At 34.8% G+C, this 15,362-nt stretch overlaps 1 protein-coding gene and 1 long non-coding RNA gene across 2 annotated transcripts in view; one reads left to right on the top strand and one right to left on the bottom strand.

The window, feature by feature from the left end:
• LOC105457654 overlaps window positions 1–15,362 on the bottom strand; it is a 43,018-nt gene that overhangs the window by 12,502 nt on the left and 15,154 nt on the right. The gene's annotated exons all lie outside the window — the stretch shown is intronic.
• LOC105457653 lies at window positions 12,558–13,302 on the top strand. The gene is made up of 3 exons (XR_975423.1): window positions 12,558–12,888; window positions 13,062–13,143; window positions 13,228–13,302. It is a non-coding gene; the product is annotated as an uncharacterized LOC105457653 (long non-coding RNA).

Genomic DNA, 15,362 nt, shown 5'->3' with positions numbered 1-15,362 from the left:
AGTAAAAAACTGAAATCACAACACTGAAAGTACTAATATGACATAAAGGCATGTAACAGAGTGGTTGCGAGAAAATTAGTTTCACTTCTTCTATTTTTTCTGACTTCTGCGGCGTAAATCCTCGCGCGGCATATATACCGGGTTTACCTTATATTTAAATAAAGTATATTTAAACAAGAGTTTTAGGAATAGAATATTGCTGAATTAATCGCTACTTGTGCAATGGTTTTTAATGATGATATATATTTACACCAAAATTGTATCTTGCTGCAGTTCATGCATTACAATTAACTGCATACTTTCGGAATTACCACATTTCTCCGCAATATGCAAAACGTTATGAATAATATAATCAATTCAGTTACTATAATTGCTTTCTTCGAGCAATAATATAAAGAAATTCCATTTCTTTTTATACATATCAAATATATTTCAAATTTTATCATACAACAAAGATATGAAAATACTTGTAAAGAATTTAACCAGAATGAAATATCATATAATACTCTCTTTGTAACTATAACATCACATTGTTAAATCTTGTTAGATTTGGAATTTATTGCTAACAATAAGAAGATTTTCCGCTTATTTCTTTTCTACTCATGATGATATCCAATTACACAATTTAGTGCAGACATATCGGAAGATGTCTACTACATCTTTAGAAACTAAAAAGATCCCCTACGTCTCTTTTCTTCATTACTGATGTTGTTCCGAGCAAATGGATATTATGTAATGGATCAAAGTCATCCTCTCTTGTCGTGATTCTCTTTCACGATCCTACCTAAGATCAGATAACACCTCATTTTTGTCAAATATCGTGAATTCTTTAAAAAAAAACATAGTATAACTAAACATAAAGGAATAAAATTAACCTTCAAAATCAAAGCAGTATAAATTTTTGTCATATAAATTTGACATAATTTTAAAATCACCTTTTAAATTATATTTTTTATTCGTTTTACGTAACGTACGTTGTTGCCTAATTCTTATCATGGGTAGAATAAAATGCTACTTCTCCTAAATAAGACGCAGATTACGTATGTCAAAAAACAATTTCAATAATAAAAAGAATAACTGTAAAACAAAAAATATTTAAAACATGGAAACAATCTTGTGTCTAACATTTTCGCTTTAATGCATCCTCCAACATACTCGCACTATATCTTTACAAAGGCATATATAGCTGATACTTTTATCTCGATGTAATAAATTCGTCGAAGAAGATATAATTTCTTGGAAATTGATATAGTAAAGCGTTGGAATTAGAATAAGAACCTGTTTTCGCAATAAGTATTTCAAATAAATTTTGAAAAAATTGCATTATAATTTTCTGCTTTATTATTTGTCTGTTAAGGATATAGAGTAACGCGCCTCTCGACATAAAAGGGAGTTTCGCAAATTTATCGGAGAATGTATATTTCAATTATTCGCAAATTCACGTTAAACCAAAGTCCAATATTGCTTCCAATGAAACATGAAGGCGATGCTTTTCCCCACGATTTCACGTCAATACACGTCCCATTGTTAGAGAATTAACGAAAATTGTGACTCGACCACCTACGAAAAAACTCGGACAGAATATCTAACAACATAAAGGATAATGATGCCGAATTTCTAGCTGTCAGCCTTGATCAAGTCTCACAGCCAACATGTCGACGAGATCGTTCATCACAGCTGCGACATCAACATCATCTACAATTAAATTTTTAGACCACCGAGCACGCTAAATATTCCCGATTCCCTCGCCATGGAATAAATAAGCCAAAAGGAAAGACTGAATTCTCGTGCGAGAAATACGCTTCGTTACCTATCGCTGTAATTATCGATAATATATGTGAATATTGCAAAAGGGAAAAAGTACTACGGTATCAGATTATAATGTCAATTTAAGAGGTAAAATTTAATATTATTTCACCGATTATTAATTTCTTTTAAATAAATACATTTACAAAAAATCGTTGTAGATAAAATTAACTATTTAAAAAAAAAATAAATAAATAGATGCAAGATGCATTCATAATTAATGATACGACCGGGTTACACGAATATTTACTCTTAATTCCGATACAATCAGAAGTAACAATTTCATCACGAGCGAGACAACCGTAAAAATAAAATCTACCTTGATTTCCCGAGTGTATTTCATTTCGATGAATCCATTTCGCTACGCTACGTAACAACGGGTAGTTACAATAACGATTGTCTCTTCGGCTTCAACGCCAAACAAAAGAATTCATTTTTTTTTTATTAGCGAAGCCATCCAAACAAGAATGTCGGATTTATCAAGTGACGTTAAAAGTTGAAATGATTCATCCCGAAATCCTCGAAATCAAATCCAAATCGGAGTTAAAATTCAATTAAAGGCAATGATTACGCCATTGAACGAGACATCCATTTCGCCCATAAAGTAGGGCGAAATTTTTATGCGAATTTTTCATGCTGATTTCCGATCGACTATTATTCCAACATCGTGCAGAATGCAAATTTACACGGTGATTAATTATTTCAGTTGTGATTTACGCTTTCAATTAGTAGGATTATTGAACTTTATTTTTCAAGTTATATCAAAAATAATATTTGCGTATTGCTTAATACAATAATATACAGAAAGCACTTCAAAACTTAAATAAACCATTAAGAATCAAGTTTGTGGAGACACATTCCAAACTTCGTTAAAATTTTCCGTTAATCCCGTTAATTCCGAAATAATCTATACTTTCTGCAAAACTTATTGCATACTGTTAAAACTGTCGATCGTATACGTTATACAAACAAACAAACATGAGTCATTCAAGGAATATAATTGGTAACGCGGGCACTTGATGTTGTAAGTAAAGGGGTGCGCGATGTTTAGTAAATGCCCGTATTTTCCCCGCTAAGCTTGCTGATCCGTAATAGCGGTATGATCCAAAAAGGTTATTACTATGGAACCCCCTGGGCCGAATGGGTCATACGATCGCTAACGTCCGTGACCCGAAAGGGTCGTACGGTTGTCGAAAACCCATACCATGAATCTGGGAAGGTTACAGGTCGTTCCACGTCAAAAAGCAGGCACGAACGTCGAACGTTCACGTCACGAGTGACTTGCGTCGAAAATATCGCACATGACAAAAGCTGCGAATTTTTTTGGGGAAGCGGCGCTGAGCAAAATGTACAACGGCAAAAGCTTTTCAAAATATCAAACGGCAGACGATTTTTTTTTTGTCGGGCGATCTTCCGCCTGACGACGCAAAGTACGCATGATACGCGCGCGCGCGCGCGCGCGATAACAAATTATTAAAAAATTCCATTCCCGCGGGCATTTCATCATGGTCAAGTTACGCGTGTTACACTTTCAACAAAAAATAATAAGATATTTACGCAAACGCGTTACGTAATTCAAGATGTAGACGGTAAAGAACATTATTTTAACGTTTTTATTTTCCCGTGGCGGAAAAAAAGAAAAGAACGTGCCTTTGAGAATTCCATTGTAACGCGGAAATGTTCACCATGCTCGGGTTACAAATTGATTGCGCTCTCTCTTTCTCTTTGTCTCTTTCTCTCTCTCTCTCTCTCTCTTTCTCTTTACGCTTCTCGGATTAACTTCTTTGATATATCATTATCTTTAATATGAACTAACTGTGAAAAATTCCTGTTCATTCTTATTTTTGTGTAATGCTATCAATTTTTCAGTTGCCTAAGAAACAGAAAAATACGCAAAGAGAAACGTCTGAAAAGCATGTGCTATCTTAAAACATACCATTGAAGTAATTAATGACGTTACGTAAAAGACCCTCGCCATTTAGATGCGCTTCTAAAGTGAACCAGCGCCCTATTATCAAGAACTGTTTTCTCATTCCGGAAACGAGTATGGATTTCGATGGTTGCTGTAGGCGTAAAATTAATTATGACTCCTATTAACATTGCCCGCGCTCTCGATGCGCTCGATGAACCGCGCTACTGCATGAACTCTGACCTGCGGCTCGCATTAAGAGTTTTCGGGCGTAAGCTCGTATTTCAACCAAGAACAATTCGCCGTGGTAGCCTGGCCGTGGTTATGCTTGGCACTCGTGTAGAAAGTGGATATGTGTGCTTCAACATGTCGAAGAAGAAGAAGAAGGAGAGAGAGAGAGAGAGAGAGAGAGAGACGGCGAAGAAAAAGGAGAAAACAAAAACAAATATTTACCTCGTCTATTTGGAGAGGCGTGGAAGCGCATCGGCAAGAACGGAAAATCTGATATTTTAAGCATGAAAAATGGAGCAGTAGCTCTCAAAAATTTCCTTTATCAATGTTTGGTTATAAAAAAATTCTGTTTCCGTCAATAAATTTCAAATTTTTGTCTGACCTAAATTAAATTGTGTAAAATTTTCAATCTTTCACTAGACATAGAGCTTTTGATATATATGTTTTTCTAATAAAAAGTATGCTCAAGATAAACATATAAACTGCAAATATTCGTAAAATATATAAAATATATATAAAAAAGTTTTAGCTTGCACTTTTAAAAATATGCTTAATATACATTTATATATGTATATTATTATTATGAGATTATTATGAGTTAAAGTATGAATAATTACATTTGTAATTAATTTTTTAATTCCGCAAAGTTATAAAGCTCTTTAAAAAATATTTTAAAATGCTCGTCATCTCCGACACAAAGGATTGATGAACGATTTAAACATGAAAAACAGGTTATTGATCAATGATTTTGACTAGTGAAGTAATTTTTGGTGAAAACGACTATACAATAAAAATGTCTTTTAACTCTTTTTCAGTTAAAAATATTTCTCTTTCGGCATACACATTTCGCACATACGTATATAACGAGCAAGCCAGCAGTTGCAATAAAACTGAGCTTACAACGAACAGCAACAAAGTCGTGACTATTTTGAGAGACGCACCAGCGATGCTCGTTGCGAAGTTGATATTTACGAACCAAAAAGATCGGAAGATATAAAACGAAAAGGAAGTGACAATTATATTTTTGCGCACCGAAAAAGTTACGAAGAAGTTACAAAACTATATACCTATATTCCCAAACTGTTTTGAAATACAACTAAAGTGTTGAAATTAGTGAAATTTAGCGAGGATGTTATAAAATCTCTGACCAGACTGATGATAGAATTTTAAAAAAAAATCGAAGCTTTATCTTTCTTTGAAATTGTCTCCAAGAATTTATTAGTTGACAGCTCTTATATATTACAATATGTCAATATTAATTAAATTTTTTATAATATGAATAAGTCCGTATATCTATAATACTAAGATAATATCACTATATGACAAAATAAGTCGAGTAGTTTGTCAATTGTAAATTTTTCTGACAAGAGAAAATTTATGGTTAAATGTTAACGCGTAAAAAAATAATGGCTTGAATAATTATAATTGTCAATGTTAGCCAACAAAAGCTGACGAAATTCGTCGTCTGCGTCGTAGTGCTCTTTTGGACGAAATCCATGACAATGGATTCACTAAGCTAAAATCCTATCTGAGTCATCGATGACGATCGCGAGACATGTCGAGAAAATCAACGAGAAGCTCAGCAAAGCTGAATCATTCTTTCTCGGAAAGAGCAGAAGGATGATTATTAAGTCTCAAATGGATGATGACTATTATTTCAGAAGGCCGTCGCGGAGCTCACTAAAAACTTTCTAATTTATTAGAAATAGAAAATTAGATAGTTATTGAGGCAAACGTCCAAAGTTTTTCCGAGAAAAAAAGATGTAGGTGTGACTATTGATTCACTGACGCCGAGAAAGCTGCGAACAGGCGGTATGAATCATTCTCCGGTTTGAAAAACGATTCTCATTTCCACTTAAGACGTACATTTCGCACAAACGATGAGATTTCGTTAAAAAAATTCAGTTATCACCAAATGAACTATTCTTTGAAATAATATTAAAAATTCAGTTATCATCAAATGAACGTAACAATCTATTCTTTGAAGTAATATTAAAATTATTCTTCACAAAACTTCTTCAAAAAAATCGAGTTTATGAAATAAAAAAAAATTTCGTCAAATTTACAAAATAAAAAAAAACAAAGTGTAAACTTCAATTTGTCATAATCATGTTCCTCTTTTGCGGATTAAAAATAAAAAAAAACTGTTGGAAGCTAAACTTGATACTTTCCCACGAGACATAATAATGCGTTGTTTTTGCAAAAAGAACGACTTTCTCGAATGAAACATTATTCGCCGAGAACCAAACTTTGTCTAGAGAGTTTAAAAGTCCGCCGAAATATGCGACGAGCACTTTCTTCACGCGCGATAAAAGCGCGCGGATAAAAATGCGGAGAAAAGCAGCTCGCCATCACAGTCTCGAAGTAGATAATTTTTCAAAGAACTGCTCGTTACGTTACACACAATATCTGCGTGCCAGTTAAATTTTAAGCGTACCGAAACCACCATCGTGTGAATAGAACATCTCACGCCTGCGAAAGCATTAGATCCGCAAACTCCGCGGGCGCAGTTTAATTCTCATGGATTTGCCACAGTAATGGCCGTTTAGCATGCTGCTTTCCATTCTGTCGACCGGTGACGCGCTGTAACTTTTCGCCATTATTCAATGCAACAACACGGTTTATTCGCGAGCTTTCCTTTTGCGAAAAGCGTAACAACGCCGCGGCAAGTATGCGGCTTGTTTAGCGAAGTGATTCTTGCAGCACACATCGTGTATGATATATTGTAGTTCATAGCGATGGTAACGTTATTTTAAAAGTCTTTCATTAAAAAAAAAATATGTTTAAATCTGTAAAAGAAAATCTTATAAAAGAAAAAAAATCGAAATTTGTTAAAAATGTTAAAGTTTAGAACTTTTTAACGTAAGGGCAAATTAATTTAAGTTAATTTTATTTAAAAATGTATTTGTTTAAATTATTTTCAGCACACACGTTAAATTTATGATATAAATATGTATCATATCAATTATAAAACGTCATTAAAAATTCATTGTAAAAAATTTTCCACTAAATATAAAATAATCTATCTTAATTGCACACACACAAAATTGTTTATCTATTGTTTAACGTTTAGTAATTTCCTAAAATAACAATTTACGTATTTCAATAGATCTTAGAGAGAAAAATGCGAGGTCTCATTTAAGTAATATTCTATCCTAAATTTAACCTTAATTTCGCTGAGGATTTCCTACGTTGACCTTTTATTAAAAACCTGCCCATGTCTTTTACAAGATTTCCTATTATGGGACAAGCATAATGTTTCCATAATTCTCATTTACTTGTTGATTACTTTTACACAAATAAAATGTATTATTTCCCTGCAATATTTCCGTAACAATACGGCGACTCCTATAGCAACAGGACGGAGACTGCTCGTATTGACGATTTCGCGAGGGAGCAAGCAAATCCTGGGCTGTATAAAAATAGATTGAGGTTTGTTGGCTTCAAATTGCAATATTGAATAGCCGAATTTAGAAATCCTAAGCTCCCTAGCTGATATAAGCCGACAATACATTGTTGCTATAATACCTTATAACCTACCTTTTTCTTTCTTCTGACATATAAAATATTATTTATATTACCTCAAGACACGCTATCTGTATCGCAAAAATATTTTAAGCGCTATGCGCATGAAATTTCATTAAAAGATTCAAGAATCCAATTAATCTCACAAAAAATGTTGCAAAATAATTTTAAAGCTTGTTATATTATAGAGAAATTCTCTAGAGTTATAAATCATACATATTATGAAATTTAGTTATTCATTATTTATCGTTTCCATTCTGTAACATTTATTTCCATTAAAAAAATCCGTTTTAATGTTATTCTGAAAATATATGTTTACTTATTTATTTTATTTCATACGCGACAAACATGAAAAATTGCATTAGAGAATTGTGTGGAGAGAAAAAAAAGCGAAAAGTTGCAATAGATTTATGAGATGTTCGGATAAGCAGGGTGAATGACTTGGTGTAAAAGAGAAATAGAGAACGAATAAAACTGCCTGCACATTAGCGTGACTCACATTTCAAACGGTCACAGACGTTGTCGTACAGCCCGCCTCCCTATCTATTCTATTAGTAACAGCGATATATATATATATATATATATATATATATATATATGTATTACACACACACACACACACACACACACATAATATAATATGTTAGAATATTAGTAGAAATAAAAATACAGCGAATGTATGCATTATCAAATGGAATGAAGTTGCTGAAGAATTGGCACTTAAAAGCACATTTCATTCACACACTTATGGATTATTCATCTACTATCCAGTAAGATAATAGATAAATACTATTGCGAATTGAATTGTTTCGATAAGAATTCATAAAATTGCAATTTCATGGTAATTATACGGATGGCAATTAATTATGCAAAATGACGGCGATAAAAAATTTATTGTAAGATCATATCAAGTGTCCTTCTATTTTCCTTCGATTATGTGTTCCTATCATATATTATCGCTTCGTACGACAAATTCCATTTCGCGAATATTATTTTTGAAAACTGACGGGTAAGTGAAAAGTCGTGGGCGCGAACATCCGCGGCACGTCGTCGCAAAACGAAGAGCATTGACTCAGCATTGCACCTACATCGCACACCACCACCCGCCAGGATTCCATGAATATTTCGTACGGTAATTTTTCACGTTTCCCCCTCGGTTGCACTGGTTCAGCCACTGCCACGTGATCGACTTTCCCTCTCCGCCATTCCGTGCTACCAGTTTAGAATAACCCAAAGCTGCGACGTTCTTCTACCATTCGTGAGTTCGATCTTGGATGATTCGCGTCATTGTCGTATCATTATTCTCGTGAGACTCGATCGAGGACCATCGAAAGCACCGTCATGGAAGTTGCCAAAGGTAATTTCAACGGACTGGAGTTTACATTTGCCTCGGAAATGTCTTGTCGAAATAGTTACAGCTGTGCGCTCAACTTACTTCTCGTCTCGTTTACATTCTTATGCACTTTCAATTTAAAATATCTCCTACACTTCGTACTTGGAGAATAATTTAACTTTCACAGAATTAAAATTAATGATTTTCTGCTATCGAATCAGACGGGTTTTCTGTTCGACATCATCTAACACAATACGCGGAAGAAAAATGATAACAGCATTAGCTAACGTTAATCTAATTAAAAATAATGACATAATAATAATAGTGAATTTAATAACAGTATTAACGAAACAAATAACACATTATGTTAAAACGCGAAAGTCTGATGTATTTCATTAATACTTTTACTGAAATTACGATTACTTACAATTAGACTGCTTTGTTAATGCTATTAATACAACTTTTTTTTCCACGTACGTAATTTTAAGATCAAGTATAAAGATGAGAAAGATCGTAATCTCGAATGATCGATGCAGCTCTATTTGCTATAAACTATAGTAATATTACTTATTTTATTTTTTCGCCTACGTACATAATTTTGCATAGAATCTATTGCATTGTTAATATTACTCATGATATTACGCAATGTTACATATTTCCAATATGTCAATTTATTGTTGGTAAATTATTAATGGCTATTTATACTATAATGTGGATAATGCAACAATTATCCACTGATTTATCAGTTATCTCATATATTTATTTAACCAATGTTTATACATTTATTTCTGAGAATTTCCATTATTATTTGAAATTCATACCAGTTTAAATATCCCAATGTTTACACGTTTGTTCCAGGAAATTCCTATTATTAATTGAAATTCATAACAGGTTATACATCCCCGTCTTCGTTTTACTATAACACCTACCAAATTATTAACTTCAATCAAAATTAATTCATCATAAAAAATTAATCAATAAAATTAATTAAATGCGTTAATTGCAATTTGCTAAATATAATACATTAAACAAAACCCGCAATCGGTCTCCAACACAAGTCATTCGAGAATCTTCGAAATTTACATAATCCAATCTACGAAAGTAATATCCTGTTCTTTCAGTGAACGACTCAAACAGCAGCCTCGTCGAGCAATCGATGAACGTAACGTCAGCGACGAAGTCCGTCTCGACATCGAAATCTGTGCAAAGCGTCCAGACGAAGTCAGTCGTAGAGTCATCGACCTCAATTAAATCCGTCAGCTCCTCGTCCACCAGGTCTCAACAATCGATGGAGTACGAGGAGACAGTCGAGTATAGCGATTAATGCAATTAAAGTAAGATGAATCCCTCTAATTAAAAAAACAAGACATCGACAAACGAGAAGGAACCAAAGAACGTATTGGAATTCGGCTCGACTTGATTCGTCGTGTATTCAGGAATTTTCGTTCCCGAACAAAAAGGGAATTTATCGTTACGGACGCCGCTCGATTCGATCATTCTACAATATTTCTCCCGTGGGGAAGGAATATTCGCATACCAAAAACGGCGATATCATTCGTAATTGTGAGGGAAGATTAACGATGAAACTCCGCGTGCTGTTCTCCAATTCGACCTCGTGGATCAGGGTCGATGCTCGGCGCGGGGATGAGAAAGTCGAGCTGACGGGTCAAGGCGTCCACTTGTCAGGGTTGCGCACCAAAATAACGCATGCCCGGCCGCATGCACAGTCGCGCCACGCGATGATACGACGAGGAGAAATACGACGAGTCAGAAGAGACGGATGGAGCGGAAGAAATTGAAAACGTGCGCGCGAAGAAACGCTCTCGGCAAGCCTCTGGCCCTCGTCCAATCGATGCGGTACGCCGCCAAATAGCAAGCCCGCGCCGCACAGCTCGTCCTTTTTTTCTTCCGAGAAAATTTTTTCCCCCCAATCGGCCACGTATCCGAGCTGTCCACCTCTCGAGTACGCAGATCGCTCAATCATGGTCTCGCGTCTCCCGACGACCCCGCTCATTTATCTTTGTATAATAAAATTTATAAGGCACTGCTGTCGCGTTTATGTTCGTTAACCCTCTTCTCATTTTAATTACGCAATTTAAAATTAATTCTCACCATACATTACGCACGTATGCGCTGCGTCAAATTGAAGATTGGCAAGAATCGCTCTCTCGTCTTCCAATTATACTCGTGAAAATATATCCCTAGGTATACACACATACCTCAATTAAATAAAGGGACATAAATTAATTAATTTAACGTAAACTTCTGCAAATTTTGAAGTTCTGCATGCATTCAAAGTACTTACATATAAGAGGCAGAAAAGGCAATAATATTCAAAATTGAATATCATCGATATAATTCAAGACTAATACGGATAGTAGAAAAATTAAATATTACCGAGAAATGATTCACACTTGTGTAGTATTGTTGTAAGAAGCGAATAGTCAAATACACACACAGAGATAAGCTTTAAATTAAAATGAAGATTAAAACGTATGTATGTATGTATGTGCGTATATAACGTGAGAATTCTGCCTATGACATTTGCCGTGAACGGAACAAAGCATAACATCGGGCAGCAATGAAAAGATTCCGAAAGAAAATCATTGCCAGCAACTTTTACCCCACGTACTAAAGTATAATAACTCTCGTATTTCTTCGCCCTCTCATCGTACAACACTACTAAACTAAGCTGACACGTGCGACTGCGGCCCGACAGTGGGAGGAAGAGCCCGTATCGACCAAAGGAAATACGATTTGAGAGAAGACGGATGTCGAGGGTAGCGCGGGAGCCAACGAAGGCGTGCGATAAAGAAAGGCCGCCGGGCAAATCGCGGCGCAGGGATGACACCCACTAAGATTAAATAGCGCTTCCAGAACTCTGCGGGATGTGTAATAAGCAAACGCGGGTGAAAGTTTTTAGGAGTTTGCGCCAAATCTGGCGTAACGCACGTCCTCGGAGTTCACAGCGGGTAATAACTGCCACGCGACGATCGGGGCAGTGCGCATGAGGGATTGAGATCCTGGCACAGCGCGGCGGCGGCGCGGACAGGGAATTTCAATATCCTGTCGCTCAGGGAAATGGAGCAAATATATTTGTAAAGATATGGGATTTCTCGGGAATCCTCTGCAATTTGCAGAGCACGAATCGAATGATCCGTAAGAAGTGTTTGCCCCCCGTGTCCTGTGAGCGCGAGCGCTCCGTCCCACGTGTTTCTTTTTGCGATTAATATGCAATTCTAAAAATCTCGATTGAAGCGTGACGTCTCTTCGATCATATAATATTTATTGCGCTATATACTCATAGCAGGAGATGAATGCTCTACACGTGATCGCAATTTCATAAATTTGTGATACATATATTGATTCACACGCCTGTTGCGTATGAAAATAAAATTTTTAAGTAGCATTCTTAGAACATATTCAATTAATTAATTATCAGGATTGACCGAGGAATGTTATACGAACAATTAAGAACGTAAAACGCCAACACGATCAAAGCGGATCTTGGTACTTTCATAATATTCAATTTATATTATACCTTATAAAACATGAGTTAATTGCAATTAATCGTTGTTAACTACTATTTTTTGCAGGAAATAACTATAAAAAAGATTCTCATATACATATGTGTATATGAGAATGTTTTTTATAGTTAAATGTTATATATATATATAAAAAATACATGTGTGGGTGTGTGTGTGTGTGTGTGTGTGTGTGTGTGTGTGTGTGTACCTATATATTTGAATATATACCTACGTACATGTATGACTCGAATAAAAAATCTGCCTTCTCTCTCCTAATACACTCGATCACAAAAGCGTGACGCTGATTTAATCGAGATGAATCGCTTACAGGAATCCTGCCTGCAAAAGCAGGTCACATATATCATCGAGACAACCTTCCAATGTCCGTTCAGAAGTCCATACGCGATGGAAAGAAATAGAAAGTGAATCGTCGGTGACTCGTCCTATTTCGCACGAGGGGTCATCTTTTACGTGACCAAATATTTGGATGACAGAAACGAAATGACGTTTGAGAAGAGCCTGACATTTGCTTTAAGTTAATGCGCACAGGATCCGCTGTAAGAATAGACTTTATGCCTGGGATATCTTAGCTAATTTCGTTAATAAGTTCGTTCTTGCACGGATTTCGAAATCGCGGATTGTGCTTGAAGTAAAAGTATACTAATATGAAATTTCTTTTCACTGAATATATTGTAATTTCATCTAATATCTACAATTCATTCATTTGCAGCGCAATAAAACACGCGATTGTTGCTGCGAATGAAACTTTACAGGATAATTTAGTATTTGAACATCGAACATCCGACAACAAGGTATCCATCACCTGTTCTCGAATACACATATCAATAGCCAATCCGTCATAATACATCATGTAGCTAAACAAGGTTTTTGTTTAGGCGAATGTATAATGGAGGCAAGATACGTCGATTAAAGAAGCATCCAACGGAAGCGAGATCGATTTTACAAAAATATCCCAGCGTAAACTTTCATTACAAATTGATTTATCGACCCGAGAATAAACAATAGAATTAAATTCGCTAATTGTAAAGAAGGACGGATAAACGCTTACTAACCTTGTTCTTATTCTCTAAAGACCATTTATTGAAGAATCGTTATCGCGCTTTACTCTCGTATACCCTTATCGGCGTGCCAAAATGCTACTGTGCAATAAATATCCGCCCCCACATGCACAGATCTCCGTTTCTCTTATCGCGAAAATCGAGGGTGGATTACATTTCTTTCGGATATTTACGCCACATTATTTAACAAAACTTTATTGCGATGCTACATTCTGTAAATGAAGATCTGCAGATACTCTTGAAAAAGAAATAATTGCGATATCAGTAACAAAAACTATAAAAAATTTCGGAATAATCGACAATAATCGCATTTCTATACATTTTTAAAGCATGGTTTGAGAAATTTTGAAAATATATTAGAAAAATTATTACTTATTAAAAGTAAAGTACTCAAAATAATGTTATATGTACATTTTTTTTGTGTTGATAAAAATATTTTTGATGTAACTCTAAAATTTTTGGAAGACTATATTTGTTTGTCTTTATCAAGTCTTTATCACGTTCTTTCTTTTTGCATTAATATATTAAATATATAATTAAATATATTAAAATATAGATATTAATATATGTATATAAACGCTAAATATATGGATATTAATGTATAAAATGATATAAAACTAATACTCTCGAATGTCGAGAAATAGAAAAGTATCTACATGTATAAATCAGTACAATCTTTGCTATTTCGGCAGCAACTTTTAGCATCTTTACTTTGTCATCAATCAAGTATTCCATATTGTCTCTTGACCAATCCTTTATGTTCATGTAATTGTTATTATGATCCGCATACACTGACATTTGATATGCAAACATAACCGGTGTACAAATTTCAGGCGAAACGTTATGTGCAAATTATTTGTAACGTAAACAAAATTTTTCGACAAAGGTCATATATACTCAACACTTTCAATTTTACTTATTTACAAAACGATAAAGTTGTATCATTAAAAAATTTATTATCAATTAATAGTTATAAAGCGAGTGTAATAAAATATATTCTCGTGACTTTCACTTTCGCTCTCCTAATTGCTTATAATTTCACAAGCAGCAAGACAAGATGGACTTTTAAAGTGACAAGATAGAAGAAACAGGAAAAGTTAACTCGATAGATCTCTCCCTGGAGGGATCATATCTACATATTTTAAGCATCCAGCGTGTCTTATGAGAAAAAACTACAGTCTCTGAGGTTCTCTAAGTTCCCGAGCGACATATTTGTATTGTCACAATGCCCGGTACGCATGAAAAGGTTTTTTCAATTCATGGGAGCTTGTGACCTTTTCAGTTGCAGCTTATTTATGAGAGTTATTCCGTTCCCGATTCGCAAATAAAAATAATCCAGCGGTAAAGACTGGACGCTACGTGCAACTTTTTCGTAACTTATTACAATTAGTATCATGGAGTGACCCGCGCTCTCAAACTTGCAACTCGCTTCGTTTAATTTGCTAAGTGGGGAGACATTAAAATTTGAGTACCGGAGATTTATTATGAAAAACGTCGGTGAGCAGGTACTGGGGAAATAAGGAGTAAATTGATACGCGCGCTTTAAAGTGGAGCGATTGAAGTTGAATCGAATAAAAAGTTTATCAAGCAGAATCCAGAAGCAGCAATCCGTTTATTTATTCCACCTCGCAAGTTAAGTTTATTAAAATTTTTATAACGATGCGTATGATTATATGACGGGGAGCGCGTTAATTAACACTTCATTATAAAGCTATTTATAAAATCGATATCAGAGTTTGTAAATTGATATTAAGTAAAACTTTTTTCGTTAATAAATATTAATATAATTAACACTCTGCGGCTTCCGGGAATAAAAATTTGCGATATAATTGCGAAAGTAAAATGAAGTTGCGATAATTAAAAGTATTCCAAGATAGTTCGCGCACACTTTTTTTCCCAGTATTAAAAGACATGGGAAAACTTTCGTTGATCTTTCGCCTTCTTACGTGCAG

The sequence above is a fragment of the Wasmannia auropunctata genome, unplaced genomic scaffold (genome assembly GCF_000956235.1).
Source record: "Wasmannia auropunctata unplaced genomic scaffold, wasmannia.A_1.0 LD335186.1, whole genome shotgun sequence".
Lineage (NCBI taxonomy): Eukaryota > Metazoa > Arthropoda > Insecta > Hymenoptera > Formicidae > Wasmannia > Wasmannia auropunctata.
Note: the sequence above shows the minus strand (reverse complement) of the source record. Positions and strands in the feature narration are given on the sequence as shown.